This window comes from Panthera uncia, chromosome F1 (genome assembly GCF_023721935.1).
Source record: "Panthera uncia isolate 11264 chromosome F1, Puncia_PCG_1.0, whole genome shotgun sequence".
Taxonomy (NCBI): domain Eukaryota; kingdom Metazoa; phylum Chordata; class Mammalia; order Carnivora; family Felidae; genus Panthera; species Panthera uncia.
Window position 1 is genome coordinate 34,688,339 of NC_064813.1, and position 20,722 is coordinate 34,709,060.

At 44.2% G+C, this 20,722-nt stretch overlaps 1 non-coding gene across 1 annotated transcript; it reads right to left on the bottom strand.

The window, feature by feature from the left end:
* Nucleotides 1-16,137: 16,137 nt before the first annotated feature.
* Nucleotides 16,138-16,244, bottom strand: LOC125926083 (U6 spliceosomal RNA). Its single transcript, XR_007459005.1, has one exon. It is a non-coding gene; the product is annotated as a U6 spliceosomal RNA (small nuclear RNA).
* Nucleotides 16,245-20,722: the final 4,478 nt, after the last annotated feature.

Genomic DNA, 20,722 nt, shown 5'->3' on the forward strand with positions numbered 1-20,722 from the left:
TCCTCTGGTTTTCTTGAATCAATTGAATGAGCCCCCACCTTCACCCCAGAAAGCACACGACAGTGCTCTCTCAAGTCCCAGAGAGTAGATTCGTGTGGATATCACTCCATTATGACTCAACGTGCTCATTTTGTCAACAGTGTTGAAAAGCATTGTTTTTAATAAATTAAATAGGAAAAACAGGGTTGGTAATACGCCCTAGGGATTAGGCAACAGATCTGAGAAACCCTAAAAGCACATTTGGTTTTTTTATGTTTGCTCCCGAAATAGGCGACACCCTTTTAGTATAAACCCTCCACGTGTATCCGCTTAAAATCATTCGTTTGAAGCCATCTCTGAAGGTGTCACCTTCTTCTGGAGAACAACCCATTGGCCACCATGAAGCGAGAGAGGAGGCCAAACTGGGGGCTCCCGCCCTGTCACCCACCGAGCCAGGGGCTGTGAGGGACATGTCCGCAGCTAAGCTAGCCCTCCGCAGGGCCAGGCTCGGACGCGCCGTCTTTCCTCATCCCATCACCCTCCCTGCCTTCCTCCTTCTCTCTGCCTCTGCCCTTAAACCCCTTTCACGGTGTCACCCAGACGCGCTGAGAAAAGTGCACACGATGTGATCGCCTAGCTTGTGGACTCTCTTTCCCTGACCTTCCTCGGCACCGGCCCAGGGCTTCGTCTTAAAGGGGAGCCTCAGGACGCGGCGTGTGACTCGACCCGCGCTGAGCTCCGTGGAGCTGCGTGTGCGCCGGCGTGAGCGTCGCGTGTGGCAGGGCGGGAGACAGGACGCCAGCCGGGGGGACCGCAGAGCCCCCGCACCCAACTCCTCGCCCTGTCTCCCACTGCCACAGCTATGAAGCACATGTGCGTGGGTGCGAGCCTCGGCGGCCCCCACGCCCCGCCGCCCCTCCCCAGTCTCCCTTGGGATTCCTGGGCTCCAGAAGGCCAAGAGACAGCAAGTCCTGTTTAGAAAACCATTTGGCCTCCTGTCTTCTCGACTCCACGTTCGGTCATTCCCCGTGAGTGCACGGGTGTCCGATGAGGCCTCACCCAGGGGCAGGCATCGGCCAAAGGCCTGGATTCCTCTTTTTCTAGCCTCTCTTCTGGCAAAACAGGAAAAGAGACCCCCCCCCGCCCCCCGCCACTGGCCGGCAAGACTGTAGAGTCCCCCGCAGCTCTAGCTCCTCTCAAGGCAACTAGGATGCTTCTGGAAAGCCAAGTGGCTAGGAGGAGAGCCCAGTTTTTCTCCTGACAAGGCACCTCTCAGAAGCAGGGGAACGTTGTCCGATCACCCCATGCCTGAACCCCGTTGTGCAGAGGAGAAAGATGCCTCCCTTAGCTTGCCTAGGCCATCCCAGACATCTTGGCAGACTCACATCCCAGTAGTATCTGATGTTTCTCGTACGTGCCCCATGTGCTGGGCACTGTGCCAAGCATTTTCCATAATTATCTAATGCTCACAACCACCCTGTGAGGCAGGTTATCTCCGCCTGCATTCTGTTCAAGAAGAAACTGAGACAGAGGACTGAAGAAAGCTGCCCAAGATAGGCATCCAGCGACCAGTGGTGGAGTCAGGATTGGAGGACAAGCCAGCTGTCCTCACCACCACACCATCCCACTTACAGCACCATCCTGTCGGGGCCTCGGCCAGACATCCCAGCCGATCTGCTCACAGCAGACAGACAGGAGCACCTCTCCGATGGGCTCCCACTGAACCTCTTTACATTTAAAAAGCTATTTAATACTGCAAAGTCTTAAAAAAAAAAAAAATCAAGTGCCCAGCACAGGCTCCTAGAACAAAAGGTAAATATTAGTTTCCTGCCCCTTCCCTTCCTTCCTGCCCTCCTTCTTCCCCATTCTCTATCTTTTCTTATTGAGAATAAGGTACCAGAAGGTTTATCCTCTGCACGGAGTAGCCCTCCCCATCCCACAAAATACCAGGGCCTAGGACGTCACAGGCCAGACACAATGACAACGGGTCACCTCACTGCAGCAGTGAGGGACGAGGGCTAGGGCGGTTTGGCTAAAAGCCTCCAGTGAGGGCCCAGGGGAACCTCACCTCTCAGTGGGTGCTCCCAGGCTGCTCTTGTGTCTTCTGTCTCGGTGCTCTTTGCCAGTTGGAAAGGGCCGGTCACTTTTATGCAGGTGGATACGAGGAAATGCTGTCAAGGTTTACTGGGTGGGTCCCCCCCTTGGGAAATTGTTTTTTTTTTCTCCCTTGTTTCCTTAGCATCTCATTTCCTTAATTGTTCTCTTTTCTTGCTTCCTTGAGATATAGCTGATTAATCATTATTAAGAAATGCCTCTTTCTTCTGGGTCTTGACATGCGGCTTCTAGGAAGAATAAACTCCCGATTTCCATGCAAATGAGAATTTCTTGCAATTCTGTGTCCAGGCAGAAAAATCCAAGTTAGGTCACTTTCTTGACTGCTGTGGCACACCACCAACTGTACCCTGCAGGCAAACTCAGGAAAGTTCTCTCCTGATGGCCACACCCTGACAGCAGTCAGTCTCAGGAGACTCTACAGGTGCCCCTGGTCCTGGCTCACTCCATCTGCCAGATGCCTCGTACAGCTGTTGAGCACCTCCTTGTGCTAGACACTAGCTAAGTGCTCTGCCTGCGTTATTTTGTTTAACTTTATGAGAAACATTTTCTTCCCCTCGGAAATGCAACCGTGTATTTGGACATTACCTCTTCCCTCTTTGTCATTTCCCTTGGAGAGCTGCTTCATTTTGATTCGTGCAGGGGGGAGAAAATGAAGCTAGGACGTAGAGGGGCTGAGCAGCCAAGGGCAGGGTCAAGAACAGAGCCTAGAGTCCTTGCCCTTGGAAGAGAAGAGCCCCCATCTAAATCACTTTATTTGTACACACTCTACACCATGACTTCTCCAAGGACCAGGGTTTGAAGTGATGGTGAGGGAAAGAAGAGATATAAAAAGTTCCCTCCCCAAACATGAAATCCCAAACTGAGCAGAACTTGTTTCTACCAAATGAAGCGATTCTAGGATGGGGTGCAATTATAAGAGACCCACTGGGCTCCTTGGACAATGGGCTGGAGCAGACCTTGCATGTAGCAGACTGGGGAGTGATGGGCAGATCACTGGCAGAAAAGAAAGACTCCCTGGCGGAGAAGAAAGAGGGACAGGGAAGCCTGGGGACTTTTTATGGGGTAAGAGCAAGGGAAAGGAGTTCTGGGGGCTAAAAATCTTGTTGTCCAACATCTTGGACTCAATGAAATAATATGTGCTGTAAGAAACAGTGGATTCTTGTGGCCACAGTGTGGCTGCAGATTTATGTGGCCGCAGTGTGGCTCTAGATTTAAGTCCTGACTTTCCCTCTTCTCTGTTGGACACTAGACAAGCCAGTTGAGACTTTTCTGAAGCTCAATAAAATAGTTAACATAAACTATGAGGATCTAAATGAGCTAATGGACTTGATCTATGGTAAGTCCTCAATAAATATTATTTATTCTGATGCTGTGTGCCAGGTGCCTGGAAAAGGAGAAGACACCTTCATTGGGAGTTAATAGGTTTCTCTCTGTTCCTTCCGACAGGGAGAAAGAAGCTCTTCTGAGTCTAGAGCTCTGCGCCCCCACCCCCACATCCCTGCTTCCCCACAGAAGGGGTGGACAGGAAGGTGGGTGCTGTTTTCCCAGCACAGCCTGAGCTGCCTGGTTCATAGCTCACAGATGGTGACCCAGCTTCTAGATGATTGCAAAACTGTCCGTGCTGGCTCTCACCCTGTATTCATCCCCTTGTGCTCAGACTGAATGTCCTGACCCAGCTTACATTTCAGGGCAGAGATGTCATATCAGGAAACTTGCAAAGGAAGGAAAAATATGTGATATGTTTATAGCTCCCCTCCGGCACACAGCGTTATCATAGCAGCTAGGACCATTGCTCTGCAGGCAGCCTGGCTTAGGCTGAATGTCAGAATGAAGGCAAGCCAGCTCATCTCTGTGCCTCTGTGTATGCATCTGCAAAGTGGTGTTAATTGTGCCTACTAAATACTCACCATGTGGGCAGGGTGTGGAGATTGAGTGATTAAATATATAAGCTCTTAGCACAGGGTCTGGTACATAATAGGAGATTAAAAAATGATAACTTTGCCTTTTAATTTTACAATCCCTTTTTGAGCCCCTAAACTTGGAGTGAAGAGGGACAAGAAGAAATTATTTTCCTCCATCCTAAGCCTTGCTGCCTAACAGTTAATATAAAAAGTAAGAATATAGATTGAAATGGAATGGTATCCCTTCCAGGACAGCAGTCAAATTATAGATTTGATCCATAAATCTAGAGCTATGTCTAGCCTTAGAATTGGGTCTTCTAGAACCAGTTGACTCAACCATTAGAATACCAGAGCTCCATTTTCCATTTGGTACATGGGGAAGCAGAAAGCATGTGAAGGAAGGCTTTTGAGCCAGAATGGACAATGTTCTGAGTTTGACATGTGCTGGGCACAGCTCTCTCATGCCTTCCAATCCCCTGTCCCTACCCACTATCCACTCCAACATCATGAACCATTCATGGTAGTGCAAGGGCGATTTCTTCTCCATAAAAGAGTGCAGTCAGCCCACTCCTCTGAGTGCTAAGTCCTGGAGCTCAGACAAAAAATGAGCCAAGCATTGCACAACTCCAGAGGGCACCATGCCCATTGCCTTTTACGGCAGTGAGGCTCCATGGTGTTGAGTCGTGTGGCCCTACTGAGTGATCTGGACAAAATGGATTAGGTCTGTATGAATAACTTTGTGCATATCGTTGTGAGGACTTTACAACACTAGAAAGAATGATAGAGAAATGATCTGCCAAAGAAAGAAATGTTGATGTTGATGAATAGATATTCCATCTGGGAAGTAAATAAGAACTTAAACACAGAAAGAATATAAATGCTTAAATGTGTTGATAAATACATTTAGATTGTAAGGATACATTTGGGATTTGTATATAGCTTTGAAGATAAAGCAAAAAAAGGATAAATATCCCAGTTCTTGGGGACTTTAAACCTAAAAATGTTCTCCTTTGTTTGGGATAGAGAAAGAAGAGTGAGAAACGCAGAGAGCACCCAGCTCAGCATTCCCATTATAGCCATGAACAAATGGAAGCATGAACCAGCCCTCCTGCCACATGCCAAGGAAGTGTCCCTCTGTCCCCAAACCTCCATCTCTTGGCTTCTAGCTCAGTGCCCTTTCTAACCCCACGCTGCCCTCTCATTTTAATAGCAGGTGGAGTGGAATAGAACACAAAGCTATGGGGAACCTCAAGCTTGTTTAGCAGGGGAGGTGATGTAACTCTCCCAAGGCAAGCTGTACAGACTTGCCTTCTCCTAGGAAGTCCATGACCTAAGGAAATTTGAACTGGCTGATCCTGCCTAGTGGGGGAAGGAAGGACAAATTGGGCACCTATGCTACAAACACCTGGCCACGCCTTCTTTTTCACCTGCAGGGCTCTCAGTCAAGTCCTGCTGATCTAGAGCCACCTTATGCCAATGGATTCTACGGGTCAAATGGCATGAAACAATCTCTATAGAGACTGGAGAGGAGAAACCAAGGATGGGTGATGGAAAGAGTCCAAGCATTGCCTCCCCATTCCTTTCCTGGATCACTGATCTGGTCTCATTCCCAACAACCCATCATCTCCCAGGCAGCCAGATTTTCTAAAATGCAAACCCAGTCTTGGTGCTGCTCAGTCTAAAACTTCCAGCATGCCTCCCATGGGCCACCAGGATAAAGGGTAAGCCTCTCTCCATAGAACTTTAGAACTATCACAATCAGGACCTTGTCCACATTTCCAACCTCACTGAGAACCCCAGACACCTCACTGACTCCTTTCACCTAGAAAGCACTCCCCTTGCTTTTCTGCTTTGCAAATGCTATCCAGCTTTCAAGACTTAACTCTGGGTGACTTCCTTTGTGAAGTCTCCCCCTTCTTCCTTTCCCTCTGCCCCCTTCTCTCCTCCACCCTGCCTACCTCCACCCTGGTTGAGTTGATTCCTCTTTCTTTCATATTCCCACTGAATGGATACCAGATGCCGAGTTAACTTCGAATTTCAGATAAACACATTTCGGTGCTTTTCCGTCTGAAATTCACAGTTAACTGGGCTCCTGTATTTTTATTTGCTAAATCTGGCAACCTTACACTGAACCCTCAATAGATAGATGATCAACCCCGGCCAGGGCCAGACCCAGTTTGTATGAGGCCTATAGCTCATACGATCAGGGAGGGAGAGTACTTCTGAAGAAACGAAACTTTAAAATAAAAGTAAAAAACTGAGACGAAAGTGAATCTTTATTTAGAATGATAAAAGAGGGGCGCCTGGGTGACTCAGTTGAGCATCCAACTTCGGCTCAGGTCATGATCTTGCAGTTAACGAGTTCAAGCCCTGCATCAGGCTCTGCGCTGACAGCTCAGAGCCTGGATCCTGCTTTGGATTCTGTGTCTCCTGCTTTCCCTGCCCCTCCCCTGCTTGCACGCTCTCTCTCTCTCTCCCTCAAAAATAAATAAACATTGGGGCGCCTGGGTGGCTCAGTCGGTTGGGCGTCCGACTTCGGCTCAGGTCATGATCTCGCGGTCCGTGGGTTCGTGCCCCGCGTCGGGCTCTGTGCTGACAGCTCAGAGCCCGGAGCCTGTTTTGGATTCTGTGTCTCCCTCTCTCTCTGATCCTCCCCTGTTCATGCTCTGTCTCTCTCTGTCTCAAAAATAAATAAACGTTAAATAAATAAATAAATAAATAAACATTAAAAATTAAAAAAAAAGAATGACAAAAGAAAAAACAAATTACAAATTTTAAAAGCTGACAAGTACCACATACGAAGAAATCCAGGAAGATAACTGAACAGTTTTATAAATTAACTATGTAACATCTCTTTGTTTGCTTCTTCTCTGGAAATAATATTTTTTTGATGCTTTTATTTATTTTTGAGAGAGAGAAAGCAAGCAGGGAAGGGACAGAGTGAGAGGAGGACAGAGGATCCAAAGCGGGCTCTGCACTGATAGCAGTGAGCCCAATGCAGGACTTGAACTCACGAACTGTGAGATCATGATCTGAGCCAAAGTCTAACCCTCAACCGACTGAACCATCCAGGCGCCCCAACAATGATTTTTTTTTGAGTGTTATTTTCTATGAAGAGAATAAAAAGATACGTCTGTATTTCCTCTGATATGGTTGTCCAGAATCGGGTTTTTGTTGATGATAGGTGGAATGCATGACGTATGTGACAGGTTCGTACCCTACAAACATGAAAATTCTGATAATTTCTGTTTTACAAGGTTCCCATCAGAAGATAAAAAAGTATGTGATTCATTTCTAATCATATTTATTATTGAATAAGTATTTCTATGTTGACTTGATTTTAATGCAAACCCAATCTTTGGCTTCCAGTCTGATGGCCGGAAGAATTTTTAATACGCTTCCTTCTGTCTCCATACATCTCAAACCTTGTTTCTCTTCTGCTTGCATACTTCCAGTAACAAGAGTCGACACTGTGGGTGGAAGGACTGTCCCGGGTGTTGTTCTCACACCAGGATGGCTAGCAAAATTGTAACCACACACAGATGTGATTAGAAGCCATGGAAATATATATCGCTAAAAGCCAAATGCATCCCCAAATCAACTGCTCCTTAGCCAGATCTCCCACATACTGTGGCTTCTCTAACATCACCTGCCAGGAGGGGAAGTCAGAATGAACAAGGACACTGATCTTAACTGATTACAGCTAACATACCTTCCTCTCTTGAATTTTCTAAGACCATATGACATGTGGATACATTGCTAAGACTCTTCCAGAGACTTGGAGGGAGCACATGTAAGGGAGAGATCCAAAGCTTAAACTTCCTCAGCTAAGCAGTAAATCCCCACTGACCACAGACTCTAAGATAATACATTTCATTTATTTGTATTTGGAATTTAATTTTAATTTTTAATCAAAGATTTCTGCGTATATAATTTTAGAAGGCATATATGTGATGAAAACGGCAAACAGTTGCCCCAGCTCTCTCTACCCTCTATTCCTATGCCCTGTAGGCAACACCTGTCAACATTTAGCTTCCTTTTCTGCCACACAGCTCCATAATTCTAAAGAACACGCATTTATCGCTATTTCATACTCTTCATTTTAGAAATGATCTATCAGCTAACTACAATAGAAGATAAAAATGTAGTTCTTGTACAGCACCCCATATAAATATGCTTGCTTCCCTGCCCCATCCCACCAGTATAAACATATCACAATTGCACTTCTCTTGAGGCAACTTGTCACAAAAGTCTACCCAAGGAGGCATGAGCCATTGGGAGAAGGCAAAGTCCTGCTCTCTGGCCCTTCTGTCTCGATTTGCTCCAGGAAGAACCAGAAGAATAGTATCAGATTCAAATGTTTGATGTGCTTTTCATTGCATTACCTTACATTTCTCATGGTCCAAACTCAGAATTCACAGACTGAAGGAGCTAGATTAACAAGAGTAGCTAACAACTATTGAGCACATTTATCACCCCGGGCACGGTATTAAGCACCTATATGCACTATCCCTTTTGAAGTTCTACCTGTTCCACGAGGTCCATGCTATGTTTGTGTGTCTATTGTTTTAGCTGTGGAAGCTGATCCCTGACAAGTGCTTCGCCCAAGGGCAGCTGGGGAGTAGGTGGCGAAGTTGAATGCCATTGAGGCAGCACCCCCACTCTTAACCACTGCATTCTACCAGCCATGAAGAAACATCTGGTCCAGGCTTCTCATTTGCAGATGAGGAAACAGCTGAGGCTCAGAGAAGAAAGAAGTGTCTTGTCTGCTGAAAAGTGGTAGATTGGGGACCCATATCTCTGAACTCTCAGTCCAGTGCTCTTTTCCTTCACATGAACTTTATCACTTATCACTTCTGGCTTCTTCCTACAAATACAGAAACTTCCTACAAAGAAAGAAGAAAGAAAGAAAGAAAGAAAGGCACCTCTTTCCTCCAAGCAAAGAAAAGCGGAACAGCAAATAGTATACAATATGGCTTGAGAGCACCCTTCCCAACCAACAAATCCAGGCGTGTCAGCAGAAACTGATTCTGTAGAAATCGGATGTGGTTTTTCCCTCATTGGTAAAATGAACCATGTCATCTGAAGACAGCTGTTCCCACAGGCACTGGGATCCAGGGAGTTCCTGGGGAGAGCTTCTTCTCAGGAGACCTGAGGGGAGGAGGAGGTTGGTCTGGTGGCTGTTGGCTTACTGCATAGTTATAGTTAATAGGCAACAAAGTTAATGAAGTTAACAAAGTTAACAGGCTGATGGATCTGAAATACTCTGAATATAGGTGGGAGAGCAGGCAGGCACGAAGACCCCAGCCAGTAGCACTCTGTTGTGGTATTATCCCAACTCTTAGGATCCGGTCTATCCAGAAAGCCAGAGGTTTTGCTTAAATTTACTAATCCCAGAGGATTATCTCCAGTGGCTGGGTTAAACCTCCACCATATTCCAGGTACGGATTCATTCCATTTGGCATGTTGAGTGGGAGCCAGCCGTTGGTATCTCTTAGAAGTGAGCTAGGATTTTCAGCTGAAAGCTCAAATTTAAAGCATGTTACAATTCCTCCAGAAATCCTCTTGCCCCCCCCCCCCCACTTCACTCTTTTCTGCTTGGTCTCCTCTCAGCACTGTTTCCTTCATCAGAGGACTGCATTCCAGCTAGCAACTGGATGGTTCTCCTTTGGTAAATCCGTCTTTCAGTTAGAGAACATAAGGTCAAGTTCTTGCCTGGGTATAAATTCCATAATGTCAGAGATCTTGTCTGTCTTGTTCATTATTTTGCATCCAAAATGTAACACGTAGTAGATACTGCATAAATGTCTATTGAATGAGTGAAGGAATGAATGGCAGATAATAGGAACTTCCAAAAGCATACACGATTGCAGAGTTTTTTTGTGTTTCCCCACAGGCACCTATAAGGGTGAGTTTAATGCAAAGAGCTTGCCCACTAAGTGGGTTGCCCAGTAGGAAAGGGCTCCTGGATTCGTTCCATAGAAACACTTTTCTTTGGTGCCCCTTAGGTAAAGTCCTAACGTAGAAAAATCAGAGAGGTCAGGCCCAAAGGCTTTACATGATTCTCTCCCAGTGTCCATGACAATCAGCCCCTGGGAAGATGTAGAGACAAGCAACCTTCGCCATGGAAGAGTTGAATTGTATAGCTCTTTCTCTTTCGGTGTGTGCACCTATCTTGGAGATTAAACCAAATGTGGTACCGGAAGAAAATAATTGTGAACATGATATTTTACAGATATTAAAGAATTATCAAACAAGAAGAGAAAAAAATTCAATGTAACCAGTTGTATCCAAGTAAAATTAATCGCTTTGTCCAATGCACTTGAAGCACAATAACACTGAAGCACATTGTAAGTGTCAGAGTAACTTGCCATCCCTAAAGCTTGTAGCACCATCAATGTTTAAGCACAGAAAAAGTTAATCATGCCCAGACTACAGATCCAAGATGTCTGCTATGTTCCTTTGAGAAGTTCATGAAATATATGGAATGAAGCCCTCCAATGTACAGAACATACAACCTTTCTGATGTCCACCTATGAACATTCAGAAGTCCATACACTCTAAATTTTAAACCTTAAAAGACGTGGCTTGGGTCTAATTTTGACAGTTGTTGGCTCTGTAACTTTGGACAAGTGAACCTCTCTGTGCCTCGCTTTCCTCATTGGGAGAAATGGGATTGACCATTCTTGCCCTGTGTTACAAATCATGTGCTGCATACATGTGTAAGGGTTGACAAGGTGCCCAGGGAGGGGCATTCATCTGGAAAGGAAGAATTGCCTTTTCTCTCTACCTATTTATCTAAGAGCAAGCTACAACATGCTCTGTGGTGGAAGTCACAGAAACAGAGACACAAGTCCGATACTGGGAGGGAGCCGCCACTTGGCCTCTTGGTTGAGTTCCTTCATGTTAGTCCTACCTGCAGAGGGGTCTTCCCAAGGTGGGGAACTTGAACCATCCCTCCCTCAGGAAGAAGCAGGTGAATAATTTCTGGCTTCCATGGGTCTAAAACCCCACCAGGAGTCAAACAATGCTGAATTATGGAATAAGCTCCGAACTTGGACTGACCAACCATCCCACGTTGCCTGGGACTGAGACTTTTCCTGGGACACGGAATTTTCAGTCTGAAAGATGGAAAAGTCCTGGGCAAACCAACACAAACTGCTCACTCCGAGTCAGACTGAGAAAAACAGGCCAGATTTGAGACCTGGCTCTGTGGCTTGCCCGCTGTACAACTGTGGGCAAGTCCCAAAAGTGGCTTCTGTTAGCCTCAGTGTTCTCATCTAGAACTTGGGGCAAATGAGGACGAAACTACATAATATATAGGGCCGCTCCTAGCTGACGGGGGGAACTCAATAGACACTTTCTAATTTCAAAATGCAAGCAACAGGAGCGTAACTCCCTGAGGGGAGCCCATGCTTTGCGCTTCTCCACCAACACCCTTCCCCTTCACCAACGGAAGTCTGTCACCGTTTCACACTCTCCAAAGCATTTTCACATGTGGTATTGCTTATATTCCAGATTCCTCAAAAGTAGGGAAGATGTTCCCATCATCATTTTCCACGTGGGAAACTGAGGCTCAGTGACTGGAGGGTCATGCAGCCACGTAGAGCCAGCCCTCCAACATGAGCACCCCAACTCTTAGCCCAGGTGCCTTCCCTCCAGACCACTCTCCTTCCTTCCCCCACAGGCAGCCCCTAGTGCTTCCCCCAGCCTGGGTGCCGGGTCTCTGGAGACTAATACTCTATGGCCACCAAGTGGCAGTGTCCTGGTGGGCACCAGGAGACATTTCACTCCTCGCCACACATGTTCATGCTCCTTGCTGAGCACCACAAGATTTAGGGCTGAAAATACTCTTTCCCTCTAAACACATGGAGATTCTTTTATTTATTTTTTTAAGTTTCTTTATTTTGAGAGAGAGAGAGCATGAGCAGGGGAAGGAGGGAGAGAGAGAGAGAAAGAGAGAGAGAAAAAGAGAGAGAGAGAGAGAGAGAGAGAGAGAGAGAATCCCAAGTAGGCTCCACGATGTCCATACAAAGTCCAATGTGGGGCTTGAACTCACGAACCATGAGAACATGACCTGAGCCGAGATCAGGAGTTGGACTTTTCACCGACAGAGTCACCCAGGTGCCCCCACAAAGATCCTTTTACAGTCAGATCCTGCTTCAGTCAGATCCTTCTTAAGAAAAGCAGGAGCCTCATCCCCATGGCTTTGTGCTTTGAGAATTCCCTTGTTAGGAAGCAGCTAGTGAGACCTCCAAGGGGCACTGGGGGGCTGAGAGGGTGATGGGCAGGAGTGCAGAAACAGGATCCATTCCCCGAATTACCTACCCACGTGTTTCCTTCAGTCGCTTCTCCATCTTGTCCCTTCCAGATCTTGTTCAGTGTTAGGTTTGTTTAACAGCATTCTCTCTCTCTCTCTCTCTCTCTCTCTCTCTCTCTCACCCTCTTTTTCTTTTTTGTACCACCTTCAGGATTTTATTAACATGAGTTTTTATTTTATTTTATCTTATCTTATCTTATTTTATTTTATTTTATTTTATTTTATTTTAAGAGAGAGAGGTTATGAGCAGGGGAGGGGCAGAGAGAGAGGGAGGCACAGAATCTGAAGCAGCCTCCAGGCTCTGAGCTCTCAGCACAGAGCCCCACGTGGGGCTCAAACTCACGAATCTCGAGATTCTGACATGAGCTGAGCTGAAGTCAGACGCCTCACTGATTGAGCCACCCAGGTGTCCCTTAACATGAGTTTTTAAAAAAACAAGCGTCCTTACCAGTGTGGGCCGGTGAGGGTGGGGAAAGAGGGGACGGGAGAGGAGGGGGAAGACATTCTGCTCTACTGGAGACAAAGCTCTACGAGCATTTTCTCTTTTTTAACCATTAGAAAAATAATCCTTGCTCTGCTAGGGAAAAATTGTGGAGACAACAGAGAAAAAGAAGGAAAGAAAAGTGGTTGCTCACAGGCCTTCGATCCAGGAATAACCTCGATGTCTGTTGTTTTTGTTTTGACTTGGGGTCACCGAGAGAAAAATGGAGGGTACACACAGTGACCTATAACCCTGTGCCCCAACCCCCACAAGGGCCCTAACCTGAGCTCATCTTAGTCACTTATGCAGTCATTCAACAAATACCCACTGGGCCCCTGTCATGTGCCAGGCACTGTGCTAGGTTCTGAGGACACGGTAGCAGACAACACACGCAGCCCTGGCTCCCCACAGGCCTCTCAGTGGTAGAAGAAACAGATGGCTAACCAGTCATTGCCATCACGTTGCCCTTACCACTCAAGAGCTGACCTCTGAGCTAAACACTTTCAATGTATTGTTTTATTTCCTTTATAGCCCTTTATTTCCTTTATAGCCCTGTGAGGAGATACCATTCTTGACCACATTACACAGATTGAGGGAATTTAGGGGAAAAGAGCTTAAATATTTGGACAAGGGCCATAGAGCTAGTCATGGAAAAGCTGGGGTCTGCACCCACAGAGTCTGACTCTGGCGTGGGGTGAGGATTAGAGCAGTGTTGCCCTGGGAGACCCTGTGTGATCAGAGAAGAGCTCCTGAGAAAGTGAGGTTGACCTGAAAACACAGGACAGAAGTACCAAATTCCATTCTTTCCTCCAGATCACCCACCAGACTCTAGCATCCCTCTTCAGGAGTCTCCCTCTATCTTTGCCCCTAGCATGGTTCTTTAAGACCCTATGTCTGCCATTCTCACATGCCTTCCTTCTCAGCCCTTCTATCCTGGGGTGTTTCCCCATCAACCCTTCTCAGACCCCGTCTCTGCACTCAAGCTTCTTACCCAGGACCCTACCCTCATTCCTGTCAGGGCCATCTTGGAAATTCCCCTTTCCTCCCCTCATCCCCAAAATTTCAAGCTTAGCTCGGAATTCTGGCTTTCCCAACACCAAATATTAATCACATTTCAGGCTAAAACTGCCATGCTCAAGTTTCCCCAAATTCCTGGGAGGGTGGGGCAGGAATGGTATGAGGAGGAATCTGGGACTTTTCAGCACTCGGTCACCCCAGAAAGGCAGGGCAAGAGTCAGGCCTGAGGAAACTTGAAGAACCTGGCACTTCCTCCAAAGTGAGGCGCAGACCAAGCCTTCTCCCCAGGGGTAACTGGCTTTCATTCCAGAGGGTCCACTGCACCCCAATGACCCAAAGAGAAGGTGGGTGCTGAATACAGGGTGGCAGATACCAGGGACAGGTGTCACTGACTCGCATCTGCCTCTCCTCAGCGCTGCCAGGCCTGGGGAAGCTCAGAAACACCTGGCAGGTGGCAATGCCCGCATCCACCTGTTGCAATGGAAGCCAGTAGGAGAAAGAAGCCAACGGCACTGGCACAGGGACTATGCTTTTGCCAAGAGAAAGACACACCCAGACTGTAAGCCTTGAATACTTCCTCTTCCAGAGGATTCCTCTTTCGGGAATTCTAACCTCAGGGAACTCCCAGAGCCTGAGGAGGAAGAGTAACAGGTGGAAAGGTGCTGAAGTCACTCACTCAAGGTCTCATTCTAGGGAAACGCTTAATGGAGGAGCAGAAAGAATTTTTAACAAGGTCAGCTCTTCCTCTGAAGACCTGCTTACTGCACATGAGGCACTGCTCAAGAATGCTTTATACACTTGAACTCAACTCATCTTGGGTCCAGGAGAACCTGCTTCACTGAGGCCTTTTACAGGTGCTGGGCCCTGCTGCTAATCTGGTATTTTGACACCATTTTCATTTACAGAATCTTTTTTATAGTCACATCCTTCACTGATTCAGCATACTGAGCATTTACCATATCCCACACACTGAGAAGACAAGTTTCTTCTCTTAAAGAGTGGAGAGTCTAGTGGGAGAGACAGGGAAATAAAAGGAATAATCCATCACAGAGGGAGAAGTGCTTTAAAGAAGGGAAACACATGCTGTGGGAATATAATGGAGGGTTACTTAATGCAAACTGAAGTGTGTGGGGATAGGGGGTCTCAGAGGAGGCTTCCTGGGGGAGGTGACACCTTGACAGAGTCTTCAAGGATGCATAGGAGTTAGTCAAGGAGAGAGAAGAAAAAACCATGTTAGACCGAGACCTGGAGATGCCTGAGAATGGTAAGTCTGGGAAATACCTGTTGATCAACATGGGTAGAGCTTGGAAGTAGGGTGGGGCGGAGGGAGGCAGGATGAAATGAGGCAAGACTACGAGACCCTCAGAGTTTGTACTTCATGAGCTTGTGTCAGAGGACCCTCGCTGTGCCTGTCCCCAGCTGTCCTTCAAGCCACCCCAGCTGATGCCACATGGAGTGAAAGCACTACTGAGCCCCTTATTGGGCCTATTGCAACTGAGAAACGGCAATTTTCACTGTAATTAATTGTATTGTATGTATGGACATATATGCTTTCTTTTCTCTTGGGAAAATGGTTGGATCATGTTGTAGATGTCTGTTTAGTTTTTAAAGAATTTTTGGTGAAGAATATGTTCAAATTTTATGCTCTGTTTTTAAATTGAATTGTTTCTTTTCTGTTTTTTTTAAAGATTTTATTTTTTAGAAATGTTTATTTATTTATTTTGAGAGAGAGAGAGAGAGAGAGCTCAACACCGAGCCCGATGCCGGGCTCAATTTCACACCTGTGAAATCATGACCTGAAGCTGATATCAAAAGTGGGACACTTAAGGGACTGAGTCACCCAGGCGCCCCCAGTTTTTCTTTCTTTCTTTTTTTAAATATGAAATTTATCGTCAAACTGGTTTCCATACAACACCCAGTGCTCATCCCAACAGGTGCCCTCCTCAGTGTCCATCACCCACCCTCCCCTCCCTCCCACCCCCTCATCAACCCTCAGTTTATTCTCAGTTTTTTAACAGTTTCTTATGGTTTGGTTCCCTCCCTCTCTAACTTTTTTTTTTCCCTTCCCCTCCCCCATGGTCTTCTGTTAAGTTTCTCAGGATCCACATAAGAGTGAAAACGTATGGTATCTGTCTTTCTCTGTATGGCTTATTTCACTTAGCATCACACTCTCCAGTTCCATCCACGTTGCTACAAAAGGCCATATTTCATTCTTTCTCGTTGCCAAGTAGTATTCCATTGTGTATATAAACCACAATTTCTGTTTTTCTCTTTTACTGTGAACCTTTATTGCCCTGTGAGGTTATGGCATAAAAAAAAAAAAACCAAAAATGGGACACTTCACAGATTTGCATGTTACCCTTGTGCAAGGGCCATGCTGATCTTCTCTGTATTGTTCCAATTTTAGTATACGTGCTTCTGAAGCCAGCACAAATTGTTTGTTTCTTAATATAAAATTTAGGGGGCACTTTATGTTTTCTGGATACAAGTCTTTTATTAGATATGAGCTTTGCAAATATTACCTCCCGTTCTGTGGCTGGTCTTTACATTCATTCTCTTATTAGAAGTGACTTCTGAAAAGCAGAAGTTTTTAATTTTGGCAAAGTCCTATTTATCAACTTATTCTTTTTATGGACTGTGCTCTTGGCATCGTATCTATGGGATCTTGGTTAAGCCAAAATCACAAAGGCTTTCTCCTATGTTTTCTTCTAGAAGTTTTATAATTTTAAGTTGTATACTTAAATTTATGATCCATTTTTGTGTATGATGTGTAGTAGGGAACAAAATTTATTATTTATTTATTTATTCAAAATGTTTATTTATTTTGGAGAGAGAGAGATACAGAGTGAGCAGGGGAGGGACAGAAAAAGAGGGAGACAGAGAACCCAAGGATGCTCTGTACTAACAGTGATGTGGGGCTTGAACTCACCAATCGTGAGATCATGACCTGAGCCGAAATCAAGATTTGGACGCTTAACCAATTGAGCCACCCAGGTGCTCCTCCCCACCCCCTGAAAAAACAATGGATGTCTAATTATTACAGCCCGATTTGCTGAAAAGACTACCCCTTCTTCACGAAAAGACTTTACGTCTTTGTCAAAAATCAGTTATCCATATGTATATAGATGTATTTCTAGACTCCTTAGTCTGTCTCACTGATCTGTTTATCTTTACACACTGTCTTGATTACTATAGCTTTATGATATGTCTTGAAGTCAGGTTATGTTAGTCCTCTACATTTATTCTTTTTCAAAGCTATTTCAGTTACTCTTAGTCCTTTGAATTTCATAAATTTAATTTTAATTTTATTTATTTAAAAAAATATTTTAAATGCGTATTCATTTTTGAGAAATACAGACAGTACGTGAGTGAGGGAGGGGCAGAGAGAGAGGGAGACACAGAATCTGAAGCAGGCTCTAAGCTCCGAGCTGTGAGCACAGAGCCTGACGTGGGGCTTGAACCCACGAACTGTGAGATCATGACCTGACCTGAAGACGAATGCTTAACCGACTGAGCTACCCAAGTGTCCCTGAATTTCATAAATCAGCTTGTCAATTTCTATAAAAAGTATCTATTGGAATTTTGGTTAATATTTGTTGAATCTATAGATCAATTTGGGGAGAACTGCTATATTAATAACACTGAGTCTTCTGATCCACAAACAAGGTACATCTTTCCATTTATTTAGGTCTGCTTTCTAGTTTTCACTGTAGCTTTTCATATTTTTTGTCAAATTTAAACTTTGGTATTTCACGTTTTTATGCTATTGTAAATTGCAGTTTTCAACTTCAATTTCTGATTGTTCATTCCTGGTATACAGAAACACAATTGATTTTTGTACATTTAGAAGCACAATTTTTTTGTGTATTAATCTTGTGTTCTGCAGTCTTGCTTGACTCACCTACTAGTTCCATAGCCTTTTTGTAGATTCTATAGAATTGTCTATGTAGGCTATGAATAAAGACAGTTTTACTTCTTCCTTTCCAATCTGGATGCCTTATTTTATTTATGTTTTTGCCTTATTGCAATGACTAGGATCTCAAATACAATGTTAAAGATGTGTGGTGAGAAGGAATATCCTTGTATTGTTTCTGATACTGGGGAGAAAGTATTCAGTCTTTTTTCATTAAGTATAATGTTAGCTGTAGGTTTTTCATAGGTGGCCTTTAGTAAATTGATGAAATTCTCTTCAAATAATCACTTGGTGCTATAAATTTCACCCTAAGTATTGTTTTATTAGCATTCCACAAATTCTGACATGTGGTATTTTTGTATTCATTCAGTTCAAAACACTTTCTAATCCTTCTTTTGATTTCTTCTTTGATCCAGGGTTTTGTTGTTGTTGTTGTTGTTTTAGAAGTACATTATTTACTTTCCAAATATTTGTGGATTCTTCAGATGTCTTTTTCTTACTGATTTCTAATTTAATTCCATTGTGGTCAGAAAACATATGCATGTGTCTGTGTGTGTGTATGTGATCTTCAATTTACTTTTGACTAGTATTAGTACAGTATATCTTTTTCCACATTTTTTTACACTTAACCTATTTGTGTGTTCCTTGTGGACAGCATATGGTTGGTGTTTGTTTGTTTGTTTTAATTTTTTTTAACGTTTATTTATTTTTGAGACAGAGAGAGACAAAACATGAACGGGGGAGGGTCAGAGAGAGAGGGAGACACAGAATCTCAAACAAGCTCCAGGCTCTGAGCAGTCAGCACAGAGCCCGACGCGGGGCTTGAACTCACGGACCGTGAGATCGTGACCTGAGCCGACGTCAGACGCCCAACTGACTGAGTCACCCAGGCGCCCCTTGTTTGTTTGTTTTAAATCCAATCTGATGAGTACTCCCTTTTAACTGGGGTATTTAGACCATTTACGTTTCATGTGATTATTGATATGGTTAGGTATAAGTCTACCCTTCAGCTATTTGTTTTCTATTTGTACCATCTGTTTGTTAATGCTTCCCCCCTCTTTTTCTGCCTCCTTTTGATTTCATTGAGTTTATTATTATCCCATTTTATCTTCTTTGTTGACTTATTACGTGTAAATCTTTGTTTTCTTTTGTTAGTTGTTGCCTAGATTTTAGCATACCTCTTTGAGTTATTACATGCTTCCTTCAGATCATATTATATCACTTCATGTAAACTATAAAACCATACAGTAGCAAACTTTGTTTCTCCCTTCCCAGCCTTTATGTGATTATTGTCATGTTTTACCTGCACTGATGTAATGAACTCTAAAATAACATCTTTGCTATTTTGTAAATAGTTATTGTTTAAAGAGAGTCTTAAAAAAATAATCTGATACATTTATTTATGTAGTACCATTTCCATTGCTCTTTATTTCTTTGTGTACATTCAGATTTCCATCTGGTATCATTTTTCTCCTGCCTGAAAGACTTTAACAGTTCTTGTAATGCAGGTCTTCTGGCAATAAATTCTTCTAACTTTTGCATTTTTGAAAAAAGCTTTATTTTACCTCTGTTTTGAAAAATATTTTCACTGAGTACAGAATTCTAGATTGACGCATACTTTTTTTGCTTTCAGTACTTTAAAGATAATGCTCTGCTGTCTTTTCGCTTGCACTCTTTACAATGAGTGATCTGCTATCATTTTTATCTTTGTTCCTCTGTACATAACTTGTCTTTTTTTTTTTTTTTACCTCATTCCTTCTAAGCTATGTTTGATTATGATTTGCCTTGGTGCCAATGTTAAGACTATTTTTCCATAGGATTTATGCTATTCCCATTTTGCTGTCTAATCCCCCAAATCATGTTGATATTCAGGTAGGATTGATGTCACCAAGAAAGCCATGTATATAACAATTAAAAAGGGGGTATACTTTTAAAAAATGTTTTATTTATTTCTTCAAAGTAAGCTCCATGCCCAATGTGGGGCTTGAACTCACGACCCTGAAACCAAGAGTCACTTGCTCCACTGACTGAGCCAGCCAGCCATCCCAAAAAAGGGGCTATACTTTAACCAGTTAACTTACCAGTAGGTAACCAGTTACCTTGGTCAAGTTACCAGTTAACTTGGCCAAGTAGGTATTCTTAATAGTAAAATTTTGATTGCTTCTTCTACTATTACTGTTTTAAAACATGACCCTGCCCCAGATTCTTTGACATTCTTCCCACTGAGAAGAGAGATCTATATCTTTTGTCCTTGAATCTGGGTTCTGTGACCACTTGACTAGTGGCTTGCAGCAGAAGCACCACTGTGCCAATTTCTGGGCTCAGACTTTCGGACCCTGTCAGTTTCTTTTTGTTTCTTAAGATGCCTGTTCTTTGATCCCAGCCATTCTGCCATAAGTAGCCCTAAACTGCCTGGAGAGAGGCCCATATGGAGAGAAGGCTCACAGCCCATCACTTTGGCTGAGCTCCCAGAGAGCCAGCGCCAGCCATATGAGTAACACATTTTGAAAATTGATCTGCCAACCCCAGGCTAGCTGTTATAGCTAGTATGGTGTGGAACAGAAATAAATTGTCTGCACTGAGCCCTGCCCAAACTTAAGATTTGTGAGCAAAATGAAAGCTTATTGTTTTAAGCTTCTATGTTCTTACATGATTTGTTACATAGAAATAGATAAAGAGAACGTCCTCCCTAAAGAACTGGATTCTAAACCAGTGTCTCAGACAAGTAGCTTCCGATCTACTGAGGTTTCCTCTTTTCCAACTTCTAATCTTTTATATGACCTAAGGTGTTCTGCTCTTTTTTCCTTCTGCTCCAGAATAACCCTGTCCTTCTAGAGAACTCACACGATTTGTAGAAAACACTTGTTCTTCAAATCCGTGTGTTTCAAGTGTATTCTAATTATGGCTCTATTAACTGGTTTTTATACAGCTGTTTCCCTCCATTACACTCCACGGGCTCTGCATGTTCATCATTGTCTCTTGCTAAGTTTTCTAAC